General features: G+C 45.8%; 1 protein-coding gene across 1 annotated transcript in view; it reads left to right on the forward strand.

Annotated features, from left to right (window-relative positions):
* The window catches only part of IP6K1 (inositol hexakisphosphate kinase 1), a 443018-nt gene that overhangs the window by 13002 nt on the left and 414110 nt on the right, over positions 1–15906 (forward strand). The gene's annotated exons all lie outside the window — the stretch shown is intronic.

The following is a 15906-nucleotide window of genomic DNA, read 5'->3' on the forward strand; positions in this document are numbered from 1 at the left end:
TTCACCGGACGCAGACACCCCAGCCGTCAGTGCACGCTTTCACCGGACACAGACACCCCCAGCCGTCAGTGCACACTTTCACCGGACACAGACACCACCAGCCGCCAGTGCACGCTTTCACCAGGCACACACCAACAGACATAGTACACGCTTTCACCAGGCATACACACACCACCAGTCGTCAGTGCACAATTTCACCATTCTCACACACACACACCACCAGACATCAGTGCACGCTTCTATCTATCGCCCTCCCTCTATCTATCGCCCTCCCTCTATCTATCGACCTCCCTCTATCTATCACCCTCCCTCTATCTATTGCCCTCCCTCCCTCTTGCTGTCTATCGCCCTCACTCTATCTATCGCACCACCACAGCATCACTCAGCACCACCACAGCATCACTCAGCACCACCACAGCATCACTCGTCGCCACCACAACATCACTCGTCGCCACCACAACATCACTCGTCGCCACCACAACATCACTCGTCGCCACCACAACATCACTCGTCGCCACCACAACATCACTCGTCGCCACCACAACATCACTCGTCGCCACCACATCACTCGTCGCCACCACAACATCACTCGTCGCCACCACCACAACATCACTCGTCGCCACCACCACAACATCACTCGTCGCCACCACCACAACATCACTCGTCGCCACCACCACAACATCACTCGTCGCCACCACCACAACATCACTCGTCGCCACCACCACAACATCACTCGTCGCCACCACCACAACATCACTCGTCGCCACCACCACAACATCACTCGTCGCCACCACCACAGCATCACTCGTCGCCACCACCACAGCATCACTCGTCGCCACCACCACAGCATCACTCGTCGCCACCACCACAGCATCACTCGTCGCCACCACCACAACATCACTCGTCGCCACCACCACAGCATCACTCGTCGCCACCACCACAGCATCACTCGTCGCCACCACCACAGCATCACTCGTCGCCACCACCACAGCATCACTCGTCGCCACCACCACAGCATCACTCGTCGCCACCACCACAGCATCACTCGTCGCCACCACCACAACATCACTCGTCGCCACCACCACAACATCACTCGTCGCCACCACCACAACATCACTCGTCGCCACCACCACAACATCACTCGTCGCCACCACCACAACATCACTCGTCGCCACCACCACAACATCACTCGTCGCCACCACCACAACATCACTCGTCGCCACCACCACAACATCACTCGTCGCCACCACCACAACATCACTCGTCGCCACCACCACAACATCACTCGTCGCCACCACCACAACATCACTCGTCGCCACCACCACAACATCACTCGTCGCCACCACCACAACATCACTCGTCGCCACCACCACAACATCACTCGTCGCCACCACAGCATCAATCTATACAACCATTCAACAACAACTGGTTCAACTATGTTCTCTCAATTTTTCAAGCTTTATTACAAATGTCACAAAAAGATGTTAATATTGCACACTTGTTCTTGTATTTTCGTCACAATGAAATATACTGAACATAATCTTCACAAAAGGTATTTACAAAAGTTTAAGCTATTGCCATTATAAAATACAATAACTTTTAAGTATTAATTATTTAAAAAAAAATAAAAGCCATTGTTATTTGTAATATCAATACATCTAAGTCACGTAAATACAACACATATTGCATTACAAATGCTATAGGTGTCACATTTGCGAAAGTTAAAACTATTGGCATTGTAAATGACAAAGCTATTAATTTCACTATTTTCAAAACCAAAACATAAATAAAAAATGTCATTTACAATACCAATAGCTCAAGCTTTCCTAATGCGAGACCTATTGCATTGCAATTGCTTGTTATAAACAAGTTGGCAATGTTATGAAAGATACTTGGTTGGTTGGTTGGTTGATGGCTTTATTTCGATATGCAGATATCATAAAAGCATTACAAAAATATATAAAACAGCACATCGTAAAAAAACTGTTACAAGTTAAGAACAAGTAAGATAAAAGAGATCTGTTTGTACAACAAATAAATTAATTAAAAAGGAATTAAATTGATATAGACAGTCTTTTTAAGCGAATCAACCATGCCCATTTTAGAAATTTTGAGACGCCACAAACTATGGGGGAGGATGTGTCAGTTAATAAAATCCGTAAAGTCACCATATACTGGCGAGTTCCCAATTGTCTGCAGAGAGGTTTGAGCCAGCGTCTTCTTGGACGGGTGTAATCGGGGCACTCAAAAAAGAAATGTGCCACAGTTTCGGGCCTAGTTGTACAAAGGGCATAATGTGGTGATGCCTGCGCGGGCGTTTTCCATCTTCAGAGCAGGTCTCCTAGGGGTAAGGTGCCCACTCTAAATTTAATATAAAGTGCCCGGTCAACAGAAATTTTTATCAGGTCCAGGTAAGGCTCAAAGGCAACGACGTCTTTGATTTTCAAATAAGCTGCAGTGGAGTTGCAGTGACGTGGATTGCTGATGAGCTGGGCAGAGACCCACTCCCAATATAGTTTTTTTAGGGTCGCCTTTGGCGGGGCAGATTGTGTAGTCCAGCAAGACCCCAAACCTAGGTCCCCCAGGAGGTTTTTGATGTCCCTTAGCCACTTGATCTTATACCAGCCACCCATTATCATCACCTCTGACAGCCCATCCGCATAAGTTTTTAATTCGGGGACCCTCCACAGGCGAGCCCATAAAAGGAGGGGCCGAAGGCGAGCCTGGTCCTTAATTGATTTACAACCTGCATCCAAAAGCACCGGGACTGTTGGGGTGCTCAACGGTATAGCCAGAAGGTCCTTCAGAAATTTATTCTCTGCCTTGGATAGAACCTCCGAGTTACCAAGGCCCCATAGCTCAGCCCCGTAGAGAGATGCCGTGACAGCTCTGGCTTTGTAAATGTCAATTACTGGAGCTACACATTGCTTAGATGAGTTACGATACTCCCTTAACAATGCTTCCCCCCACCCTTTTGTGGCTAAGGGTCATTTTATTGATATGGGTGACCAGCTCATGACATCACTCATGCGAATCCCTAAATAATCAAATTCGGAGACTCTCTCAAGGGGAACAGAATTCAAGACTGGGGGACGACCAAGCTTACGTGGAGGGTGCATGATCTGATATTTCGTTTTGTCCACATTAATGACGAGCCCTCTTTTTGAGCAAAAATCCTGGAAGCGGTTCAAAAGCTTCTGAAGGCCCTGGGGAGTCTTTGAGATGAGGAGGGTGTCGTCGGCAAACAATAGGGTTGGAATCCTCACACCCTCGAGGGAGGGTGCGTCTGCTGGTTCGTCAAGCAGGTGCTCTACCACACCATTCACATACAGGGAAAATGGTGTGGGAGCTAATACACATCCCTGTCGGACGCCCTGGTTAACCGGGATCCTATCGGTCTTTTCCCCATTCTGTCCCCATCGCACCTGTGCATAGTTGTCGTTATGTAATTTGATGAGGAGCAACAGAATATAAGGGGGCAGCCTGAGGCCCTGCAAGATTCTCCAAAGTTCCTCCCTAGGAACCAGGTCAAAGGTAGTCTTTAGATCTATGAAGGCCAAGTAGAGACTGCCTTTGCCCAGTTCCACCACCTTCCAATGTAGAAGCATCAGTCTGAACACTTGCTCAATAGTTCCTGTACCGGAACGAAAGCCTGCCTGCAAGTCAGACAATATGTGGTTTTCGTCCACCCAATGAAAAATCCTCCCCAGAATCGCCTTTCCCGCCACCTTTTGGGCTGAGTCTATGAGGCTTATTGGCCTCTAGTTCTCCGGTTGGTCCCGACAGTCCTTTTTAAAAATTGGAACAACCTCTGCCCCTTTCCAAGACTCAGAGACGGGACCTCCCTCTAAGATGGTGTTCAAAAGAGCAGAAATCAGTGTGCCCCATTCACCCGGATAGGCTCGAAGTAGATCCCCTGGAAGCCCATCAGGGCCGGCTGCTTTCAGGGGTATCAAGGTTTTGATAAGGTTTGTGACCTCCCGTGCGGTGAAGGGGTCAATGGCTCTATCCAGTGAAAATGGAGGAAGGGAGAATGGATCGTCAAGTGGCCCTTCTACTGCTGAGTATAGGCCCTTAAAGTGGTTGAACCACGTCTGGGCTGGGATCGTGCAAGTCCTCAGGGTGTCGTCCGGACGATTCCTACTGCCCACCAGTTCCCAAAATCCTTTAGCGTCTCTCCCTCGACTAGCGGCCAGGAGATCCTGCCAAAAGTTATCCTCCCATTCTTTTTTTGCAATTTTCAAGCAATGTGAATATAACTTCCTGGCCTCCCTGGTCCTTATTTGGGACTTAGATTTCACTGCTTAAATAAGCAGTGTCTTGGATTCCCTACACTTGTGGTTAAACCAACCCTGTCTTTTCCCGGGGCGTGTCTTAGCCCCATTGTGTCTAGCTGGGACAATAAACAAGTTGCTTATAGCCAGGGTTAGATTGCAGAACTGATCAAACAGCTCCACCGGCCCACCCTCAAGAGAATCGAGATTGTCTAGAGCTGTGGCTAGGAGCTGCGTTATGATGGTGCTGAGATACATCAATTAACACTGGTGTAGTTGCAGAAAAAGTGAATCAAAAAAAGACTATCAACTGTTGCTGATTAAGTCCTATCGGCCCACCTGATGGCGGAGCCTCATCATGTAGGACTTCCGAACCTAGGTCTGTGTGCGATCGCCCAGTTGTATTTTAGCGACGCATCACTGGACCAAGGTACGGTCACCGCAGTTGTTAGTACAGAAGGTGAGGCTGATATGTGCAGTGCAAAAAATTAAATAAAGTGAAGTGTATTAAAATGGCTATCAAAGCAAACAAAGACCTTTAATAGTGTTTGCCTGGACGTCAGATTAAAAATTAGTGAAATGACAGTGTGAAAAAATCACTGTCTAACTTGCTTGGTAGAAATCCAAAAAGATCTATAAAGGGCCAACCTGTTTCTGCCTTACTGTGAAAAGTCACTGGCATTCGTCAGGGCCAAGCTCTTATCTGCTACTGCAAAGACACTATCGTATGTGCTAGAATAATGAAAACAAAAATAAGAGTGATCATTCAAGACCATCCTACCACATCTTCTTAGTATTGCTCTGTTGATGCAATAGGTCTTTCCTGTATAAGAACAAGAAAAGGGAAGAGAACATTGTAGACATTGCATGTGTATAATCCTCAAAATTACATCTGCAACAAATACTATGTAGAGGTTGCTATAACTGTGCAAAACCAGTGATAATTCAAAAATAAACTCAGACTGGACCATCACTACTTTGTGATAGTCACATACAAAGTGCATTGTATTACGTCACCAAAAGTTAAGTACTAAACAAAAGTTTAACACTTACCCATCAGTGTGTGGGAAGTGAACCTCACCTCACCCGGCAACTGCTCGGCCGAATAAGGCACCGCTCTAAACATATAAAGACAATCTCTGTAATAGATGCATGTCTTGAGGATACGACCTCAGTGAACTGTTAAGAAACATCCAACGACTAAGGCATCTAACCCCCTTCAATGTGTTCAAGGAGGCGCTCCACAGTTATGCCACAGCACCTACTAATGCCTATGAAAACAGCAGAGGGATGTTGCTGTTTCAAACTAGTGGAAAAGTGTATCCCCCCCATTTTTATCTGTTCCTCAAGTGGAAGGGCCAAACTATAAACTATTTCGCCCCTTATCAGGGGTGTGGAATTTATAAAATAAACTGCTTGTCCTATGGACGAAATGCAACTCAAATCTACTTGTCCTAAAAAAAATCTACTTGTCCCACCTATCGATAACCTCAATCACAAGGGCGAACATGAAAACATTTGCCCATTATATAGCTTTAATATATTATCTGTATTTGGGTGTGGTAAGTTTTTGTTATTGTTTTCAGGATGGTTTATATGTATATTGGGAAGTGGATATCGATGCAGCATAGATTGAATGAATGTACCATTAAGGTGGTACATTATAAGGCTGCGTTGTGGGCATGATTGGGCCAAGAGTTGTCAAACGTGTACTACAAGTTGATGTGCTCGCGTAGCTCACTCTGGATGTGCTGTTGAAGAGAAAATACTGACAACTGAATGGCCTGTTATCATGCTATGCACAGGATGGTGCTAGCAGTTGTGTCTAATATGCACTGCTGATATGAGGGGGGTCTGTTTTCGAAAACTGGTGTATGTAGGGGTGTTAGTTGTAACAAGGCACACAGAGAGGATTATAACCTCCTCGGTCAGATGAACAGATCTCACAGCTGTTTTCTGATTGGGCCTGCGACATCCACAGAAGTAGAACAAGGAAATGCAGTGATGCATTAAAAGCAAGAAAGCATGACATGCAGGACCTCCATGCTGGGGAGAGGTACTTAAGCACATGCCCTCTAGAACCCAAGATACAAACCCATTGTCCATCTCTCTCATCACTAAAGTGTCATCAGTGATTTCACAAAAAGGACAGGTTGATACAGAAAGAAACCTGCGTAATTACTTTGACTTAATGTGGCCCTTTGAAAGTGCATGAGGAAGATGAGGAGGCTGAACCAGTAATTATACGATTATCTCTCTCAGCCATTCTTGGCATATAGGGGAGTTCACTGAGGAGGGACTGGAACATTTCCACACATGCCTCCATTATGCTGGGATAACTTTAAGAGAAATGGAAGGTTCTCCTTTAAAGCCACCTAGAGAAAAGAGGGCTAATAGGGGAGGATTAATAACCTCTCATTCACTCTATACTGTAAGGGGAGCTGCAAAAAGCTCCCTCACAACTGAGGAGCTTATGGGCAAAGTTGAAGCCCTCTCACACCTTGACTACTTAGGTGAATTCACTCTCCCGGAGATGAAACATTTTTTCACCATCGCTAGTTGAAGGTGCTCTGAATGATGGCTATAACAGCACTTACAGCTGTGAGAAAAGCACATGGAGATTCTATAAGAGAAAAAATAATCCCTCTCGTAGTCACTAATATGACTGAGGGAGCTCACGTATGAAGTAGCTAATAAATTCTATTAATATAGGATTTTTCAGTAACAGTTTGAATTAGTAGAACAAATGGAGAGAAATAAATGATGTAGGTGAGGACCAGTCAAAGCAAAAAAAAGAGAAAAAAATTGGAATTTAATATTAAATTGTGTTGTCTTGGTTGGTCAGTGATTGAAGAGCCTGAAGATAGCTCACAGCACTTTATGCTTTTTATAAACTATGATCTCTGCAATATGATTTTGAAGCAAATTATTTCCAATTCATGAGATTGTCCCCTTTTCTCACAGCAAAATATTTGGGTACATTGAAGCCAATTTGCTTCAGAGTAATATATCGGGCCAAAATGTGAACTGCTTGATTATGGGTGAATTTTATTCACCAGCCCTAAGGAACATTGGAAAGTCGTCTCTGCAATACAGTCAAAGGCCATTTGTAGTCCTGCCTTAACCCAGTAGTAGCACTGTGACTCAGTATCCCTCGGACTGCACACACAAACCCACTGCTCAGACACAGAAAGCCACTAAACACACACTGCCACTGCACAGATGCACGAGCCCTTCCGAGACATACACAATAGTGAAGACACACATGAAACCCTGCAGACACACATGAGACCCTGCACACATGACACGGCAGATGCACACTTCTTGCGAGACACCCCCCCCCCCTTAAGACACAGTACCCAACTAGAGACAAAGTTTCCCTGGCAGACACACAAACCCTCCCTGTAGAGACAGAGACACTCTGGGAGTGACACCCACACATCCTGGCACTGATACATACACCCTGGAACAGAGCACACATTATTGAAAAACACAAACCCCCTTGCACAGACACACAGAGTATGCAGAGAAAGTCCCTGCAGACACATACTCCGACACAGAGAGACAGACCTTGAGGTACACACATGCACACACCTTCCCACTTTGATACGCACAACCCAATGCAGAGACACGTGTACCACACATACACTCAACATTGCAATGACAAACAGACACCTTCCAAATGTGCACAATTCTACCCTACACAATCTGCTGATAGCACGTAACTACAGATATGCGAACCCTGTAAACAAATACACACAGGCACACTGCAGCAAACACATTCAGCAGGCCTACCATCAGCAAAACACTACCCAAATGGTTTATCCTGTTGCCTGGTCAGTGCATGATATCAAGCAGTTGCATTAAGTGCTATTAGGAAGGGGGACTTGCCTTCTGGAATCAACACAGGGGAAAAACAGACAGGTTCCATACACTCTCTGGTCAGGGAAGAATGGAGAAATGTAGCCTATATTGGAGATGTGGGCCTGCTTGACAGCTGGTTGACGGCTGATGGCCTGCTGGTTTAAGAGTTTTAGTGCAGGTAGTGGCATTCACTTATTTTGGCACTTGTAGAGAAAATAAATAGCTTTCAAAAGACAGATTGTGAGTGACTCTGTGCTGCAGTGACTATATCCATATACCCTTGCACACAAACCTAGGCCCCTAAGCACATAAGTGTAAATACATAAATCGATCTGACACACTGCATGTTTCCCTTAGTCTGAATATTGGACATCAGAAGCCTGGCAGGAGCAATTATGTGAGAGATGGGTTTGAGGGGAAAGAATGAGCGCAAGTGCGTTATGTGACACGAGCCATGTTCATAGGAAGCCTGATGGGGAGGGAAAGAAAGAAACACCTCCATCAGGCCTGGGGCGGATATTGGAGCCCGAGTGGAAGAAAACACCAACGAGAGCAGGCATCAGAGGCCCTGGGGGAACTAATAGCTGAAAGGGGGCACAGACGTCAGAACCACGAGGCGCAAGCTTTAAGGGGAGGCAGGCAGGAAACTGTCATAAACATGTCAGCTGAGAGCAACGAGATTTGGTGTGGCGAGAACCCCTCCCAGCCTCTTACCAGCTGCTTCTGAAGATGAATTATACGAAACTGTCTTCTCCCTCCTTCACTGCCTCACGAACAGTGTGTGGCGCCTCGCGGCCAATAGCAAAACCGTGCCTGGCCCTAAACACACCCTCGCAGCAAGAATGCAGTTTCCTGCGGAGTAGTTTTAAAGTATTTCCTTGGCAAATACCCGGCTAAAATCTTGGGCTTCTAGTCTATTACAGGTCTTGATACTTTTCCCATGCTGGTTGAATTTCATTATGCTTTTGTGACTGTCTGTGTACACCAGAGTGCAACAGCTTTATCCTGCTTATGGTTAGTTAATATCTAGTTGTCCGTCGGGCAAAATCCACATTAAATCTTCTTGCCCTTGACAGAAACCAACATGTCTCGGGCGTCGGGCGATATGAATTCCACCCCCCTGATTAGAATGATCTTGCAGGGTTCCATCTTTATCTTTTTTAGTACTTGCGGAAGGAGAGGAATGGGGGGAAAGGCGTAAGCAAATATGCCAGACCAAGCTATTGAAAAGGCAATCCCCCATGAACCCTGATGGTGACGCCAACTTTCAAAGTACCGGCATTTCGCGTTCTCTGGAGATGCAAACAGATCTATGTTCGGCTTGCCCCATTGGGAGAAAATGTTGTGGCATCTTTAGTCTGATCAATGTATTCGCTACGACGTTCTGTTTTTCTGGGACATACTCCGCTGATATATGCACTTTGTGATGAATCGCCTGTGGCAGATAAGCTGGGGTTCCTGAGAGAGCAGGAGAGATCTTGTACCTCCTTGTTTGTTGAGGTAGTGCATTGTCGTGGTGTTGTCCGTCCTGACAAGCACTGATGCATTTTTTATTCTTGGCAGAAACACTTGGAGCGCCAGAAAAACTGCACTCAGCTCGAGAAGATTGATATGAAGATCTCGGTGGGAAGGCGGCCATCTTCCGCTGACCTGTAAGTCTTGAAGAAAAGCTCCCCAGCCCTCTAAAGATACATCCGTAATCTAGCCTGCGACAGGACGGCAGACCCTGCGATAATTGGTGAAGTTGCGCCCACCAGTCCAAGGACGCTATCATGGAAGGAATGATCTGGATCAGGTCATTGAATGAGCCATCTATCTGCACTCATTGTTCATTTAAAACCTCTATACATTAGTCCTTACGTTATATTCCCAGGCTCACGCGCATTGCGTGTTATACTAGAGGACGCCACGTAGTCTCTAGGTAACCGCACTAGGTAGTGTACGTGCACGCATCCTCGCGGCAAGGTCCTTTGGCAACAGTATAATTAGGCAGTCATGGCAACCCTGCCTTTCTGACTACACGCAGGAATTGGATGGGACTGCGGACCATCTATTCGCTCTGCATACCTGACTGATCCAGTACACCGGTAAGCTCACTCAGCCACTGTAATCTTCCTAACCGTGGTCAATCACAATTCTTCTATATTAGTCACGAATTTCACTTTCCATCGAGTTCGAGCGTAGCCATTAATCCTGATCTCACTGCTCCCCGGCCACGAAGCGTCGCAGTCACTGTAATATTCTCCCTAACCGCGTTAAATCACTATTTCCTTTTGCCACTAGTCACTAATTTCACTTTCCATCGAGTACGGGAGTTAGTATTAACATGAGCTCACTGCTCCCAGGCCATGTTTTTTAGGTCTCGCCTATTATATCCCGCAGGGATTAATAGGCGAGTATATAGTAGGCAAAACAAAAACTCTATACCCACATTGGATTACGTCCAGTTCATGTGATGCACTCGTGTGAGATGCGCGTGGATGTCAAACCCATCAGTCTCGCATCAGACGTCAATGGGATGCACTCCCAAGCTGCTCCCCCGCCGCTCGGCATCACCTCTCACTCACACCCCATATGCTCGTTCCCTCCCGCTCACTCGCTCCCCTGCTCCCCCACCCCCCATCCGTTTCGAAAGGAAGCTGCTCACACACCACTATTACACCATTTGTGCCTTGCATCACTTCAAAGGTTCCCCACATCAGACTACAAAGGAATGCCTCCCGCTCCCCCGCCCCCTGACTCACCAGATGCTTCAGAGGGTGCCTGTTCCTGTTCCGTGCACTTCCCCCTCTTGTCTTAAATCGGTCGCTAATTTGATGACCCATGCTTTGCAAACGCATACGTTTATCACCGTTGCTTCTCCAACTTTACGAATCGATTGTGCTCGTTCTCGATATTATTCTATGTTGTATGATGTTATCTCATGCAGAGACTTTTCTGATACGTTTGATACTGTAGAAGTACCGTAGGGGGCAGTAAATTGTACAGAGACTGCTACGAAACATTTTACATTCAACAGTACTCGTGCTATTTTCAGACACATACCAGTCATTCCAAGCACATTGACTTGTTAACAGGAAACTGTCACCCGTTCATCTGTAACTCAGGTCGACTGTGCTCCCTCCACCTAACTGCCCAGCATTTGAATCTCTAGTTAAAACAAATTTAGTCTTCTAGCTAGCATATACTGGAGTGCTCACATTTTAGCAGGGCTGACGAAAGCTACTATGGTTTACCCTAATTTCACAGTTTGGGTTGCTTATATCTGTAGATCATGCATACAACCCAAACTGTACCCACCAGGTTTGTGTGTATTTGCTGCTATACTCGTACACTTGTTGCGCCTTTAATTGATACAATTTAGCTGTAACTCTCGTACATTTAAGGGGTTTGTATCATGTATTCACGGGGAGCCTTTTAACAATTTGGTTTACACATTTAAAACCTATGCCGTTTACTGTAATAACTAAGCGCGAAAGACTCAGTCTTTTGCTGAGCACGCCAACGTTTGTTACTATTTACAAAAGGGGGTGGTGATGAACAGAGTGTCTGAATTGAGCAGACCACTCTTACCCAGTCCAAAGATCAGGGCTTGATCCATCACCGTTATTTATCTCACTGCCCCATCCCAGCTCAGAACCTGGCTATATGCAAATCAGTCTGTCCCTGGCCCAGTGCATCATGGGAACAGGGCAGACTAAACTACCAAGCCAATTCTTTACCAGAAAGGAGACAAGCTACCGGGGACCGGTTTCTGGCATTTCAGCCTCTTCGGCCCGGCTTGCTTGAATCCTGATGGAGCAGTGAGAAAGGGACTCATGTCTGAGTATACCCTGCCACACCTATAGTGGCCAAAATCGATTTACAAAAGGGGGTGGTGATGAACAGAGTGTCTGAATTGAGCAGACCACTCTTACCCAGTCCAAAGATCAGGGCTTGATCCATCACCGTTTGTTACTATATTGGCTCGTCTTCAAAAGCCCACCCCTTCATCTGCAGTGGATTCCCGTGATTGTTCTGTCCTGCTTAAACTGTACACACACTGTACAGCTTGAAGTCGAACTTTCGTCCGCCAACTAGAAGATATTCTGTAAACTTCTTGGCACTGACATCTTGCATCCGGCTCTGTACAAGCGGTATTGAGTATTGTGCTATCGCTGTTGAATTGGTTTTCACCCAGTGGTTTAAATGGTCAGGTACTCAGAACACGCACCTCTTTAAATTGGAGGGGAGAGTACTTGCACCTCGTAGTTGGGTTTCAAAACCTATAACTAGAGTACATGCTCTTCTGCTTTACAGACAGGTACTCTGGTATGCTTGGTGCCTACACTTTTTTATTTACATTTCAAGGACTGCTCCCATCAGAATGGAGGTGCTGAACTTGAGATGCTTTCTTCGAGGTGCCGCGTGCTGACTTATCTTTACTGACGGGAGCACTCACACTGTAGTCAGGGGTGTGGAATTTATAAAATAAACTGCTTGTCCTATGGACGAAATGCAACTCAAATCTACTTGTCCTAAAAAAAATCTACTTGTCCCACCTATCGATAACATCAATCACAAGGGCGAACATGAAAACATTTGCCCATTATATAGCTTTAATATATTATCTGTATTTGGGTGTGGTAAGTTTTTGTTATTGTTTTCAGGATGGTTTATATGTATATTGGGAAGTGGATATCGATGCAGCATAGATTGAATGAATGTACCATTAAGGTGGTACATTATAAGGCTGCGTTGTGGGCATGATTGGGCCAAGAGTTGTCAAACGTGTACTACAAGTTGATGTGCTCGCGTAGCTCACTCTGGATGTGCTGTTGAAGAGAAAATACTGACAACTGAATGGCCTGTTACCATGCTATGCACAGGATGGTGCTAGCAGTTGTGTCTAATATGCACTGCTGATATAATGAGGGGGGTCTGTTTTCGAAAACTGGTGTATGTAGGGGTGTTAGTTGTAACAAGGCACACAGAGAGGATTATAACCTCCTCGGTCAGATGAACAGATCTCACAGCTGTTTTCTGATTGGGCCTGCGACATCCACAGAAGTAGAACAAGGAAATGCAGTGATGCATTAAAAGCAAGAAAGCATGACATGCAGGACCTCCATGCTGGGGAGAGGTACTTAAGCACATGCCCTCTAGAACCCAAGATACAAACCCATTGTCCATCTCTCTCATCACTAAAGTGTCATCAGTGATTTCACAAAAAGGACAGGTTGATACAGAAAGAAACCTGCGTAATTACTTTGACTTAATGTGGCCCTTTGAAAGTGCATGAGGAAGATGAGGAGGCTGAACCAGTAATTATACGATTATCTCTCTCAGCCATTCTTGGCATATAGGGGAGTTCACTGAGGAGGGACTGGAACATTTCCACACATGCCTCCATTATGCTGGGATAACTTTAAGAGAAATGGAAGGTTCTCCTTTAAAGCCACCTAGAGAAAAGAGGGCTAATAAGGGAGGATTAATAACCTCTCATTCACTCTATACTGTAAGGGGAGCTGCAAAAAGCTCCCTCACAACTGAGGAGCTTATGGGCAAAGTTGAAGCCCTCTCACACCTTGACTACTTAGGTGAATTCACTCTCCCGGAGATGAAACATTTTTTCACCATCGCTAGTTGAAGGTGCTCTGAATGATGGCTATAACAGCACTTACAGCTGTGAGAAAAGCACATGGAGATTCTATAAGAGAAAAAATAATCCCTCTCGTAGTCACTAATATGACTGAGGGAGCTCACGTATGAAGTAGCTAATAAATTCTATTAATATAGGATTTTTCAGTAACAGTTTGAATTAGTAGAACAAATGGAGAGAAATAAATGATGTAGGTGAGGACCAGTCAAAGCAAAAAAAAGAGAAAAAAATTGGAATTTAATATTAAATTGTGTTGTCTTGGTTGGTCAGTGATTGAAGAGCCTGAAGATAGCTCACAGCACTTTATGCTTTTTATAAACTATGATCTCTGCAATATGATTTTGAAGCAAATTATTTCCAATTCATGAGATTGTCCCCTTTTCTCACAGCAAAATATTTGAGTACATTGAAGCCAATTTGCTTCAGAGTAATATATCGGGCCAAAATGTGAACTGCTTGATTATGGGTGAATTTTATTCACCAGCCCTAAGGAACATTGGAAAGTCGTCTCTGCAATACAGTCAAAGGCCATTTGTAGTCCTGCCTTAACCCAGTAGTAGCACTGTGACTCAGTATCCCTCGGACTGCACACACAAACCCACTGCTCAGACACAGAAAGCCACTAAACACACACTGCCACTGCACAGATGCACGAGCCCTTCCGAGACATACACAATAGTGAAGACACACATGAAACCCTGCAGACACACATGAGACCCTGCACACATGACACGGCAGATGCACACTTCTTGCGAGACACACACCCCCCCCTTAAGACACAGTACCCAACTAGAGACAAAGTTTCCCTGGCAGACACACAAACCCTCCCTGTAGAGACAGAGACACTCTGGGAGTGACACCCACACATCCTGGCACTGATACATACACCCTGGAACAGAGCACACATTATTGAAAAACACAAACCCCCTTGCACAGACACAGAGTATGCAGAGAAAGTCCCTGCAGACACATACTCCGACACAGAGAGACAGACCTTGAGGTACACACATGCACACACCTTCCCACTTTGATACGCACAACCCAATGCAGAGACACGTGTACCACACATACACTCAACATTGCAATGACAAACAGACACCTTCCAAATGTGCACAATTCTACCCTACACAATCTGCTGATAGCACGTAACTACAGATATGCGAACCCTGTAAACAAATACACACAGGCACACTGCAGCAAACACATTCAGCAGGCCTACCATCAGCAAAACACTACCCAAATGGTTTATCCTGTTGCCTGGTCAGTGCATGATATCAAGCAGTTGCATTAAGTGCTATTAGGAAGGGGGACTTGCCTTCTGGAATCAACACAGGGGAAAAACAGACAGGTTCCATACACTCTCTGGTCAGGGAAGAATGGAGAAATGTAGCCTATATTGGAGATGTGGGCCCGCTTGACAGCTGGTTGACGGCTGATGGCCTGCTGGTTTAAGAGTTTTAGTGCAGGTAGTGGCATTCACTTATTTTGGCACTTGTAGAGAAAATAAATAGCTTTCAAAAGACAGATTGTGAGTGACTCTGTGCTGCAGTGACTATATCCATATACCCTTGCACACAAACCTAGGCCCCTAAGCACATAAGTGTAAATACATAAATCGATCTGACACACTGCATGTTTCCCTTAGTCTGAATATTGGACATCAGAAGCCTGGCAGGAGCAATTATGTGAGAGATGGGTTTGAGGGGAAAGAATGAGCGCAAGTGCGTTATGTGACACGAGCCATGTTCATAGGAAGCCTGATGGGGAGGGAAAGAAAGAAACACCTCCATCAGGCCTGGGGCGGATATTGGAGCCCGAGTGGAAGAAAACACCAACGAGAGCAGGCATCAGAGGCCCTGGGGGAACTAATAGCTGAAAGGGGGCACAGACGTCAGAACCACGAGGCGCAAGCTTTAAGGGGAGGCAGGCAGGAAACTCTGTCATAAACATGTCAGCTGAGAGCAACGAGATTTGGTGTGGCGAGAACCCCTCCCAGCCTCTTACCAGCTGCTTCTGAAGATGAATTATACGAAACTGTCTTCTCCCTCCTTCACTGCCTCACGAACAGTGTGTGGCGCCTCGCGGCCAATAGCAAAACCGTGCCTGGCCCTAAACACACCCTCGCAG

The sequence above is a fragment of the Lissotriton vulgaris genome, chromosome 9 (genome assembly GCF_964263255.1).
Source record: "Lissotriton vulgaris chromosome 9, aLisVul1.2, whole genome shotgun sequence".
In the NCBI taxonomy this organism is placed as follows: domain Eukaryota; kingdom Metazoa; phylum Chordata; class Amphibia; order Caudata; family Salamandridae; genus Lissotriton; species Lissotriton vulgaris.